The sequence below is a fragment of the Dryas octopetala genome, chromosome 5 (genome assembly GCF_963921425.1).
Source record: "Dryas octopetala chromosome 5, drDryOcto1.1, whole genome shotgun sequence".
Lineage (NCBI taxonomy): Eukaryota > Viridiplantae > Streptophyta > Magnoliopsida > Rosales > Rosaceae > Dryas > Dryas octopetala.
Window position 1 is genome coordinate 7,904,826 of NC_141370.1, and position 13,586 is coordinate 7,918,411.

The 13,586-nt window shown below is 35.2% G+C and overlaps 1 pseudogene; it reads right to left on the bottom strand.

Moving 5' to 3' along the window:
• Positions 1 to 1,771: 1,771 nt before the first annotated feature.
• On the bottom strand, positions 1,772 to 10,730 carry LOC147283951 (transcription factor MYB90 pseudogene; annotated as a pseudogene).
• Between the last annotated feature and the right edge of the window lie 2,856 nt (positions 10,731 to 13,586).

Here is a 13,586-nt window from a genome sequence, read left to right on the forward strand (position 1 = left end):
CTAATTCCATATACTTCAAACAATTCAAATAATTCATGTAGCATGCATATAATATTTTTTTCAACAAAGATTCAATAGAATTAATTCACAGTCAAAAGTTTCCCAGATCCCTTTACTTCGAAATTATGCTTAATCCACCTTTAGAAATTGTCTCGTGCCTCCTGGTCGTCCTCCGAGCCTAATCCTGTCATGAAAATAACAAAATACCACAATTAAATAATGATTAAAAAGTCGTTCACTCTCTAATCCTAGTGTGTGTAGTGCACTTGCTAAGTTAGGGGTCTTGGATCGCAAAACGGAGGCCACCATCGGACTTGAAATAAAAAATACAGTGGAGAGGGACTTAGCCCGGCAACTAGAGCCACTGTGTGCTGCCACGCGCCGGTAGAGTGAGTGGGGGTTGCTGGTGGTACTATTCATCATCTTCAACCTCCAGCCCCTGTTTTTTTCAGTTTTTATCACAACTTTGTCCTGACTTTTGACCCATCAAACTTCTACCAAATTCAGAAATTGTATATTCATTTTGAATCTATGCATTTTCTCTTTGCAACCATATAAATATTCTTCAAAACGAAGCTCTAAAACTTAAGATAATTACTCCCAAAGTAGGGTACCTGAAACTGTAAATTTTCTAGAAAAATTGCAAATTTTCTAATTTCTAACCAACTTCAATTTCCTTCGATTATAACACCCCAAATTGGTTTATTAGACTACTAGAAACGTTTTTAAAGCCTCCAAATCAAACACGCAACATCAAATCAACCTAGAAATCAAATCATTTTTCAAGAACATGAACCCCAAAATTGCTAAGGACACCCATCGGAATTTCTCTTCCTTTTTCCTATTCATTTCCTATGTTGAAGTGATCAAATTAATAAACTTCGCTAACCTCCCTTTAACCCTCACATTACCAGGAATCATCATCAAACTGTAAGTCTAAGAAAAAACAGAGGGCGTAAAAGATTGAAGCTTACCTTCTTTTTCTCCTTCTCCCTCTCTGTACACTATTTCTATAGGGGAACAACCCTGCCCTTAGTTTGTTGGTTTATCACTATTTTAAAAAACTTAAGCTACTTGGCCCAAAAAAAAAAACTTAAGCTGCTCGGCTTTGGCCTGCCATTGTAAAAAAAAACTTAAGCTGCTATAAGTTGCATGCAGACACAATTATTATATATTCTATCACGTAAAGAAAATAGACATTATATATATAGACACACAAACATTTTGAAAGGGATAAGTAGGAATCACCAGTAAATGTTTCGCCCTTGGAACTGTACATTAGACCAAACTCTTCTGTCATGTCCAACTCCTTTGGCAACATATACTTTGGAAGCTCCCAATCAAAAAATGGACAAGTTGTGCCACCACAATTAAGCTGCCCCATAGTTAGGCCTAATTGCATTCCTGGGAAGCTACGGTAATCTATGTTACTACCAATAAACCTTTCTGGTCTGAGCTTCTCTTCGTCAGTCCAAACACTTGGGTCTCTCATAATCCCCCATATATACATTATCATAAACGCGATTTTTGGGGTATGTGGAAGCCACTGACTTTGCAGTCCTCCATGGCTGCGTGGAGAATCAACAATAGTGCCATTGCCATGATAGACTAGAAAAGCAGAAGCCTAGCTAGAAAGTAACAACAGAGCAACATTAATTGCACAGTAGAAGCAGAAATTACTAAGTATTGTTGCAAATACAACTTTTAATGGTTTTATCATATACAATAATACTAGTGGAATACTCAGGACATCTATATCATAGTTCTCTCTTCATCTCTTTGAAAAATTCCAAAGGTGCTCACTGAAAAATGTCACTGATCATAAGTGTGCCTTCTTCAATAGAATGGACACCTAGTCTTGCCGATTGTGCCATATCCTCAACCCAAAAGTTTGTGAAGAGGTCTTCTTCATCTAACAAGGTTTTACACCAATCGATTCCACTCTCTGTAGGTGGTGATGTTGGTAATATTGACATGCTAAAATTCTCTTCTGATTGAATATGTTCTGAAGTTGCAGCTTTACCTTCCCAAAGAGTTAAACTCTTGAATCTTCGTGGTCGAGGTCTTACAATTGTGGAGACATTTCTTGTTCCTTGAGGTTTATCTTTCATCTTTTCCAAGTCACATGCCGTATTTTGTCGTTTCTGGGTATTCCAATAGTTTTTCACATCGTTTGATGTTCTTCCTGGAAGTCTTCCAGCAATTAATGACCATCTTCAATGCATAAAGAAAATGAGTACATAAGATATTGATACACTAATTGTTTAATTTACTACTTCTACCCGCTTTTAAAAATAGTACATATTTTGTTAGAAGTAGAAGTGTAGAACACTTTAAAAAGTGGGAAGAGGAAAAGAAAAGGGGAACACGTACAAACGGACATAATTTGATAACTGAGTTTGTGGAACGGAATTACTTAAATAGATAATTGCTTTGACACAAATTTTAATCTAATCATGTGGCTGTGATCGAAATGAATAAAAATAAACCAATTACTCAATTTTAGAATGTCAAAGAAAAAACTAATGAAACAACCAATAAATATGTAGCAATTGAGGTTTGTATTATGGAGTAGTTCTATTATACAATAATAAAAATAAGAATAATATTATTTTTTGAATTTAATTAGCTACGAGCTAGGTTTTCGATCAATTAGACAAATTCAAACAAGTTGTAGGAAGTGTACAAAAGGTTATGCAAGGACTTAGGTTTTAAAATCAATAACGTTACCTTATTTCTAGCATCCCTCTCAAACACAATATTGTTCGCATGACATGGTGGTCCAGTAACTAATCCTCAACATGGGGTTTGGTATAGGGACAACTGCAATTCTCAAGGTGGTGGTTTTCTTATTGCTGTTTGGATATATATATATATATATTTTTATAAAGCATCTCGTTTCATTAGATCAGTCAAAAACAGAGTAAATATAAAAAAAGAACCTAAAAACTTACAAAAAGGCAAAAGCTTACAAAAGTGGAGCATCAAAGCCCACATAAATTTCAAAATCTCATCACAGCAGTGTTGAGTAAACATTATAGCCACCAAACGGAGCCAATGAAGCGCCGAAAGACTTGACAAACTTGTCACATTAAGGTTCATAATCCTGCCAACAACTCTAAATTAAAACCCACAGTAGCTTATAGCTTATAGTCGAATGGGTACACTGTTATATTATTTAAGGTTTGTTATTATATTTGATAATGTAGTTATATGTACTGATTTTTTTGTCTTATTTGTTTTGGATTACAAGTTTCCAGAATGGTTAGTATGAGCTACTAATAATTATGAGGGACAGTGAGATTAATTTTCAGACTAGAAAAAAAAAAAGTAATCCAATGTACATATTTAACCTCACTTGTACTTATTTTATTACACAATTACTGAAACTGAACTCTATTTCACTGAAACTCAAATTGATCACTGAAGCTAAAAATGATCCATTAATGAAACTAAATCGATCATTCAAACTGAAACGGCACCAAACAAGAAAGATATCAAGCACCGATCAACAACCAAAACCAATTCTGAACTTTTTAAGAAAAATCGAAATCGAAAAATAAATCGCAGGAAGAGAAACCCTAGGCAATCAATAGGCACACACCATCCAGAATCATCCAGAGAGAGAAATCGAGCTTTGAACCGTGGCCGCCACGAAGGGTCGGTTCTGTCAAGCTCCAATTTGTCACGGTGGCTGAGTTGCTAGGAGTATAAACGACAGGGGGAGGAGAGGCGAGAAGGTTGGGACCGGTCTCGTCGGCAACCGTCGCCGCGAAGGGTCGGCTCTGTCAAGTTCCGATTTGTCACAGTGGCTGAGTTGTTGGGTGACTGAACGACATGGAGAGGAAGAGGGAGGAGGGGTGAGGAGGTTGGGACCGGTCTCCCCGTCAGCAGTTGTCGAACTGCGGAGTAGTGTGCGCCGACGACAGCCGCAGAAGAGAGAAATAGAGACAGATCGAGATAGAGAGAGGGCAGAGAGAGAGAGAGAGTGAGTGAGTGAGAGTGGGCATAACCGGTATTTTTAAGAATATAAAGTCAACATACAGTCAATCTGTGTTGACTTAGGAGGTTTAGGCAAAGATTTAAGTAGAACATGAGGTTATGAATTAACTAGAGTAGGATAAGTGGGCTAGTAAATATTAACTAAATTTAAAATGTTCAACAACCTAGCTAACGACCTGAAATAAAAACACTCCTAAGAGTCATTTTAATTACAAACATGCCACTCTCCTTAATAAATGGTCATTTTTAATTTGACTAATTTTTGAGAATTTTATTGACTCCCATGATTTTAGGTAGTATTAATTCAAATCTTCCTTTAAAACTCCTTTCATGAATCACATTATGTACCTATTTTGCGTAGGTACTTTATATTAAATGATATTAATAACATACTTATACATATATGTACGTAGGTCTCTTTCTCAAAACAAAAAAAAAAATGCATATGTAGGTATTTTATAGTATGTGATAAAATAATAACACACATTGTGTTATATATGTAATGTAGTAATAATATACCTATTTTTGCGTAGGGATAATTTTTTGGATAATAAATAGAAAGTATATTTTGGCTAATATGTACATTAATATACCTACATGTAATAATTAGAGTTGTCAAATGGGTTAGTCGGCACTAGCACAGCCACGACATGATTAAAATAGATCGACATGATACGACACAAGCAATTTATGTGCACGACCAGATCGACTGAAGGTTTTAGACTATCAATATAGAACGACACAGGCTAGGCCCTTGAGCACAAGCATGAATTAAGCCTGAATAAGGCACGCCTCATTTTACTTTTTTTTTTTTCCTTTTTTAAAACAACATTTAAACAAGAAAACTCAATTTTTCAAGAAAAGCATAGTAATTAATATTTAAATATAAGTATGAAAATTAACGTAAGATAACTTTTGTAAATTTAAAAAGGAAAAAGACAACAAGGCTCGTGGGTCGACCCTTTTAAGGTATGGCACGACCACAGTACGAGTACAAATGGGCTATGGGCTGTACCGGGCCAAAGGTTTAGCTATTTGGACCGGCACAAGCATCACACTATTACTCATTATATGACGTAAAGTCAGCTGTAAAATAAAGCAACTAAATGTTTGGTAAATTATATTTTCAAAAGTGTTGTAAGTGTAAGAAACAGTATCAAAGTGTTTAGTAAATGTTAATCTAAAAGTGTTGTGACTGTGTATAATTACTAAAATAGACATGATGCTAAAAGTGTCTTTCAATTATTTGTTTGGTAAAAATAAAATGTTTTTTTTACTTATTTTTGAAATTTTTGGCAAACATTTTTTATTAGCATGAATTTTTCTAAGAACAACATTATTAAATAAGTATGCCTATTATTTTTTTAGGTATATTATAATTTTAATCGTATAAATAAAATATCATAATTAATTATCACAATATAAAATATAACTAAAATGGACATATTTTTTAATTTAAAATGAACAAATAAAAATTATAGAAATCAATGATGGTATTATGGGTAAACTAAAATGTTCATTGTTGCTATGATTTACTGCAGCATTTAAAAGCACCTATAAACCTACTTTCTGTTTTTGCTGTAGGAAGTTGAGAATTGTGGAGAAAAACAGTTTTTAATTTTTTTACCAAACACCAAAATTGATGTATGAGATTGAGAATTGTCATCCACAACAGCTTTTGAGTCCTCCACCGCAATCTCAAATGGGCCCTAAATGTTTTTAATATAAATGAAGAGTGGGAGGGAGTGGATCGAGTTAAAGAAATCAATTCTTTTGGTGTTGGTCGCACGTACAATGTTTATCATCTATCATCTATTTATGGTCAATTGGTTTGCGTCTAGTGTGGGGGTGAGAGTACGTATATCATATGCATTTGTAATACCCGTGCTACTAGCACTTGTGGATCTTTCCCATCTATTTTATATGCATTTATATGGAGGATGTTCTTATTTTTTTAAAAGTAATGACAACCTTATTGAAGCTCATCTATATATATTGATAACAAAAACAACTTAATTAGAGACCGTTTAGTCATCTAACTATGACCGAATATAAAGACGAACACATTATTTTTTATAAACACTAAAATAATAATGATGATAATCAAATTGTCAAATGAGTTCCGATTTTGAGAATTTTTAAATATATATCGAAAAATTAGACAGTTCAGATAATGAATTGTTCGAATTATGAGATCGCATTGTGTAGTATATCCAAATAAATGGTTAGCGTCTTATTGTCTCAATAACGGGTTAGCTATAGAGCGTCATTGTTCATTTCCTTAAAGAAAAAAAGAAATACGTACTGTTATCAAATATATATTTATTATAGATTATGGAGAAATATTATTGGTAAGACTCAAAAGAATACTGATGATAAGAAATTAAACCAAAACAAAGTGCATTATTGTCTTTTAATATATTCTTCGATTCACCAAATAAAAATATAAAATGCATGAAAAGTAACTACGGAAAACGTACAGTTGATTTTCTAATAAAAAAAAAAAGGTAAAAGATTTTGGACCCTAATAGGGCACAACATTTATGTACCCTAATATGATGTGGCAAAATTATTTTCCACACATCATTGTATATTTTACCACATCAGAAAATATGATTATTGTTAAAAGACTATCTTACTCTACTCAAATTTAATAGCCAAAATATTTATTTAATTAATATGAAATGTGTACTGTATTTTCTCCATAATTCAAGGACATCTCCTTCAAGGACCTAGATACTCTCTAATACTTTTTCTTCTTTTCTCTTCGAGTAAATCTGAATCATTATTGAAATAAGATATAACAATTATTTTTTTTAAGAGAATTAGAGAAACTATCATCTCATTAATTGAATGATTTTAATGGAAAACAATTTTTTTTTTCATAACTCAAGCTTGTTGACGACTACGAAGAATTTTGAGGTCGATCCAAATCATATTAAATATCCCTCCACTTTTTCTACAAGTAAACCCATAACCATCAGCTTAATTCTTCCTTGTAATTGAAATACAATTTATAAACATCAAGAACAATGAATGGGTATACTCCAATCCATGAAGACACAACGCCCGGGTGGCTGGCTGAATTGCTCCATTTTTTTTTTCTTTTGAATGAGAAAGTAAAAGAAAATTAGATCATTCGGTGATTTAGTAGAAGAGATTGAATTAAAAATCTTCAGTTCCTTTGACCAGTCAAAACCCCCATATATTTTCTCCTTGATCAATTCCCCCATAGCAATTTTTTTTCGGTGTCTTTTATCAAAACATCATCTCTATTTGATTTAAATTAATCTAATAATTGCTAAATAAATTTGGCCATGGAAAAGTTAGATCGAAGAAGATGAAGTATTTAGAAAAAAAGTGTTCCTTTTTCATAAAAGCTCATTTATGATTATTAGATCTAGTTTAATGAAGTGAAATGGCTGAGATTAGAAGTAGAGGAGAGGATATCCAAGCCGATTTAGGTTTGCAAGATATTAAGAGAGTTAGAGAGGTTAAAATAATCTTTGTAGAAGCTTATGCGGCATTGTCATTTAATTAGAGCACGATTAAGACACAAATTATTAGGGCACTTTAGCACTTCTTAAAAAAAAAAAAAAAAAACCATACAGTTGCAAAAGCAAAGCAAATAGTTGACCTGTTCATGTATCTATTTATCATTAATTCTAAATTTATTGTTAGATGAGTATATAAGTACAAGTATTTATTATAGCAGCATCTTAATTTGAACCTAGTACAAGTATTTAATGTAGCATGTTATTATAATAAATGTATATAGCGCACTTGCCTGTTTCCTAAAAGCTTATGGAGCCTGTTTATTAGGTCCTTTTCATCCTCTGTGAAGTCTCCTCTCTTGATATTTGGCTTCAAATAGTTTAGCCACCTTAGTCTACAACTTTTCCTGCATCTGTTTAATCCTGCATATATATATATATAATGTAAAAAATAAATAATATAATATAACATTTTTATTGAGGAAGCAGTTAAGCTCTCTCAAAGACTTAATTTATTCCTCGTTGTGTGTGTTTGTGTATGTATGAATATAGTGGTGGAATCAGAAATTTGTCTTTGCTGGGGCGTGAAGAAAATACTCTTAAATAAAGCTCTTCAAAAACCGAAGAGAGAGAGAGTGGGTAAATGGCCGGATTAGCAATATAGGTCAAGAATTTGATTCATTCCCATATAACAAAATAAGAAAAAGCTCTTAATATTATTGATTAACTTAATTTTTTAGTAAATTGCATTCCTTACTCCTAACTTAGAAACTACTTTATTGAGACATTTTATCAAACAATCTTTGCTCCCATTCAGTGAGAAAAAAATCAATAAAACTCTTGAGACAATAGCTTAAATTTAATGGAGAATAATCATGCATGAGGTTAATAGACCTATTGTGGATCTACAAGTGCGTGTATATATATATATACAAGGGGTTGATCCATAGCACTATATATAGTTGTGACATAAGTTTGACACAAATTTTTTACCTTTGGATTATTTAACTATGAAGGGTGGAGATTAAATCTAACATGCCTTTCTTTTATATATATATATATATATATATATATATATATATATATTCTTTGAATAAATATACATTAGAATAATTAAAAAACAAAACAAAACAAAACCCAGCACCGCACCGCCGCTCCTTTCCCCCGCACCGACCACCCTTACCGGCGACGGCAATGGTTTTCCTCTCTCTCTATTATATATTTCATAAAAAATTATTGCAATTTGCAAACCAAGTATTCGTCAAAAATTCAATCCAAAACAAAACGTAGCCCAAGCCATTCATACAATTCAATCCCAAAATAGGTTTTGCAAGGAAAAAATAAAATGGCAGCAGAGCTTTTGCTCTCAATTAATCTCAGACCCTCCTCCTGTCCACAACAACCACCACTCCCCAACGTTCCCAACCCAGAAGACCCACGACCACTGCCTTCATCCCCTTCTTCGATCTCTCTCTCACCCACCAAACCTCTCCTCCACCTCCCTAGAACCTCCAAACCTCGACCCAGACCCCAATTCTCATGCCACCGGAACTCACCCCACTGCTCTTGACTCGGCCATGACCGACTCTCCAAGGTCCCAATTTCCCACATGCATCAGGAACTTCTGGATAATCTCCCACATCGACCTTGGCAAGTCGACCCTGGCTGACAAGCTGCTCGAGACGACTGGGACTGTGCAGATCGAGCCGCGAGATGAAGGAGCAGTTCCTCGACAACATGGACCTGGTTCTTGGCTCGGTGTCGACGCTGGCGCCGGGGAAAGGAGTAGGTGAAGAGGTGGGGTGCTGGGTTTGGTGGTGGGGGTGGGTCTTTGGAGGTGGTGCAGTTGTAGCAAGATCGGGAGAGGGTAGTCGCCGGTTAGTCGGTGTTGCGCCGCTGCCGGAGAAAGAAGTCGGAAAGGGTGGGCGGTGGGGAGGTGAAGGGAAGGGGTGCTGGGTTTGGTACGTGGTGGGAGTGGGTTTTTTTGTTTTTATTTTTTATTATGGGCTAATTACAAATAAGTCAATAAAATTTTTTAAAATTATATTTTAATTAATGTATTTTTTTTGTAATTTCATTTTAGTTATTATTGACCAAAATAAAAAAAAATATGAATTGCAATAAATTAATAAACATACATTATTATTTATATTTAGATTTGTATTAAGTTTGTATTTGACAAAACGGCTTAGGGTTTAACTTCCGGGTTTTGGACACCCGAGATCTAAACCCTAAGCTATAAACTTTGGAACTCTAACTCTAAACTCAAAACCCCATTTCTAAATCCTAAACTTCATTTATATACCTTGTACTATATTTTTATATCCTAAACTAAAATTTAGGGCAGCGTCATAATTTTAAGCCCATAAGTAATAAAAAAAAGGGATGAGCAAATTGGTATTTTTCAATGCACCAAAATGCATGACATCATCAAGTGAATGAAGTTTAGTGACTAAAATGGACCGAGTCATTGACTAAAATGGGCTGGACCATTGACTAAAATATATGTAATTTCTCAAAATATACTGTTGACTAATATGAGATAGAAAATTTTGTATCGACTTATTTGTAATATTGAAACTTTTTATTTGCTTTTTTTAATTTGCTATTTTATTCCAATATGCAATGTGGGTTTGATCTCCACGTACCTTCATGATTGAGTAATCTAAAGGTGAAAAATTAGTGTCAAAACTATAGAACTGCTATGGATCCCTCCCATATATATAAATTATATAATCAACAAATTGTGCAATATTTTCGAGTAGATTCGGATTAGATGCTGTGTAAGGATATGAACCTATAGAACAAATATATTAGTCACCCCACTTTGAACCACGTTCACGGAGTTTCTTATTAATTACAAGGGATTTATATAGCTTAAGAGAAGAATGATGATCCTGTCCAAGGTTGGAGAAGCGACTTTAGAGATCGAGTTCTCGTCCTTCTTCCCTTTCGAAGTGCCGGCATTGGGGTTGTTTTATATAGGAGAGTTGAGACTTTCTTTCCTTGTCCTAATACGTTGGGAGATTGAGGCTTGTTTTAGCTTGACCAACTATATATGATATAACGTATAAACATATCATATATATATATATATATATATATATATATATTACCTGATTTGAGAGGAACCTGGTGCCATTTTCCTTCTCCATACTTTTCAATGAAGTCCCTGAGAAGATCATCTTCCTCTTTAGTCCATGCACCTTTTCTCACACTCAAAGAACCCTCCATATGGTGATCGATGTCAGTGGTGAATGCTAGAGTCTAGACCCAGGCCTTAATAAAGGATTCCAACTCCAACGGTACTGCACAAACAATAGAAAGGCCAGCGACGTGCCTTTCTACCATCCACGTACGAAAAGTAAAAAAGGACTGCATACGGACTGAAACCTAGAGTTGCGAATTTCATCATCAATTAGGGTTTAGGCTTGATCCGTTTACTACTCAAACGCTTGAAGACTCGATCCAGATCGACGCAACTTAACCGACTGTACTAACTTACTAATAAGTAATTAAAGGGACACACGTACTGAGCTATACCAAATTAAAGGTCCATTCTATGGCTATATAGCCACGTACATGCATGCCCGCCCATCCAAGCAAATCAAAGACAAGACAAGACAACATGGAATTTTTTGTCCTTCCATCCACATCTATTGAATTTTTTTTTGACAAGAGAACATTGAAATTTCATTTTCATATTAGTACGTCTAGCTAATTAAGAAAGCACAAGAACGAAATGAATGAGTTAAAATTTCCGACTCCGTTTGGACTAATAATGAAGAAAATTGAAGTAGTTAAAATTAATTGGCAATGGGTGAAAAGACTAAATTCTTTATAAAAGATTATGTGATACTATAAAGTAAATTAGAGAATCCAATTCAAATTCAATTGATAATGTTTAAAGAAGATCAATTCCTTACAAACCATTGTGCAAAACCATAATATTTTAATGTGAGACACCATTTCATAGTTCATACCAACAATCGTGTTACACTACAAGAAAAAAGAGTTTGGGCGACGAACCTAGTTCCTCTCCCAAAGTCCAATTTCGTCGCCCAAACTTTTGGGCGATGAACTGTATTCGTCGACAGTTTGGTCGTCCAAGTCATGACACCCAAGACTTTGGGCGATGAACAAGTAAATTTCGTCGCCCAAAGATACCTGGGGCGACGAATTTCATTCGTCTCCTAAAGAGAGTTTGGGCAACGGACATATTATTCCTCGCCCAAAGTATGTTTAGGCGACGAAATTGTTCGTCGCACAAAGCATGTTTAGGCGACGAAATACTTATTCCTCTCCCAAAGCATGTTTAGGCGATAAAATTGTTCGACGCCTACACACTCTTTGGGCGAGGAATAAGTATTTCGTCGCCTAAACATGCTTGGGCGACGAACAATTTTGTCGCCTAAACATACTTTGGGCGACGAAGTTAGTTATTCCTCTCCGAAAACATGTTTAGGCGACGAAATTGTTCCTCGCCTAAACATGTTTTGGGCGAGAAATAATTTCGCCTAAACATGTTTTGAGCGACAAAATTAATTATTCCTCGCCCAAAGAGTGTTTAGGCGACGAAATTGTTCGTCGCGTAAACATATTTATTTTTTAGATTTATTTTTTTATTTAGATTACATATTTGAATTTAATATTTTTTAAAAAAATCTTTATCAAAAACTATATAAAACAAAATTAATAAATTTATATATCCAAATATCCATACAAAGTAGGAACAATTTAATACTATATGCAAATATAATCAGTACATACAATCACTAATGGCCCCCTAGGTCAGTAGCATTATCAGCACCGGTGGAGGAGCCTGGCATGCATTGGTCAATGTTCGGTGGCAGCACAAACCCAGGTACAATCCTGGCCAACTGGCCAAACATCTGCTCTATTTGATGCACCTTACTCGTCTGCTGTGCATATGCCGCTCTCGATTCTTCTAGCTGACCCCTCAACAGCTGCACTTCAGTGGACAGGTTGACGAATTCTGCAGATGGCTGAAACGAAGACTCGGCGCTGAGATCACGAACCCGACCAGCTCCCATTCCGCGTATCTCCCTACCATGCCTAACACCCAGTGTCTCCGTCATAATACGAAGACCGGCATTGCGATCGGGGACTGAGATCGACGCCAACGGAGTGTCCGGAGGGTACTGGCTGGCCACCTCTTCCAAATAACTCGCCTTCTTGGCGAGCATCTCAACCTTCAAAATGTTATACACAAGTTAAAAATTAGGAAATCAAATACAAATATTAAAACTTGTGAAATAAAACTAAAATATAAAAAACTAACGTGATTCGCCATGCCTTTGTCGTTGCCGGGTCGGCCATAAACATCTTCGTAGTTGTCGAACTCCGAAAATTGCGAACCAGCCTGAAAAAGAATGTAAAGTTGACAAAAACTCAAACAATACTAAGGAATATATATATTAAATTAAATAATGGCGCAGCTGACGATACGACTCCACCCGGTATGAGAAGGGCATGGAACCACCATGATGATCAATCCTTGCGGTCGCTTTCCAGTTCTTAAGATTGGCATTCGACTTCTTCTGTTAAATATTAAGCAAATTGTAAATGCATTAGTGCATATACAATAAAGGAATAACATAAGAAAAAAGATTTTTGAAGTCTTAAAATGAGATAACATACCAAAAATTCCGAACTCTGAAAATGAGTGTACAACCACTGCCACTGATCAAGCTGAGATGCCGTCTCCGGAGGAGGGCTGGCCAATGCCTCATCTGTCGATCCAAACATGTTATATTCCCTGTGCAGCTTGTGCTTCCATTGTGTGTAAACTTTTCTCAATAACTTCTCCATATACCTAGCTACATCCGGATCCTCCATTCGAATATCATAGTTTACCTGAAAAAAATAATTATAAATTGTTAGGAATGATCAAATTCATCATTTTGTATTAATCGAAATATACTCACTGAAATGGAGCCCATAATGCTCCTCTTGATGACGTCATCAACCTTTTCTCAACTGGGGAAAAGCATGCGGCAGTCGGCACGGATAATCGCCCCGACAAAGGAAGCGAAAGTACTATGGACCTTCTTGCTCGGTCGTAGGTGA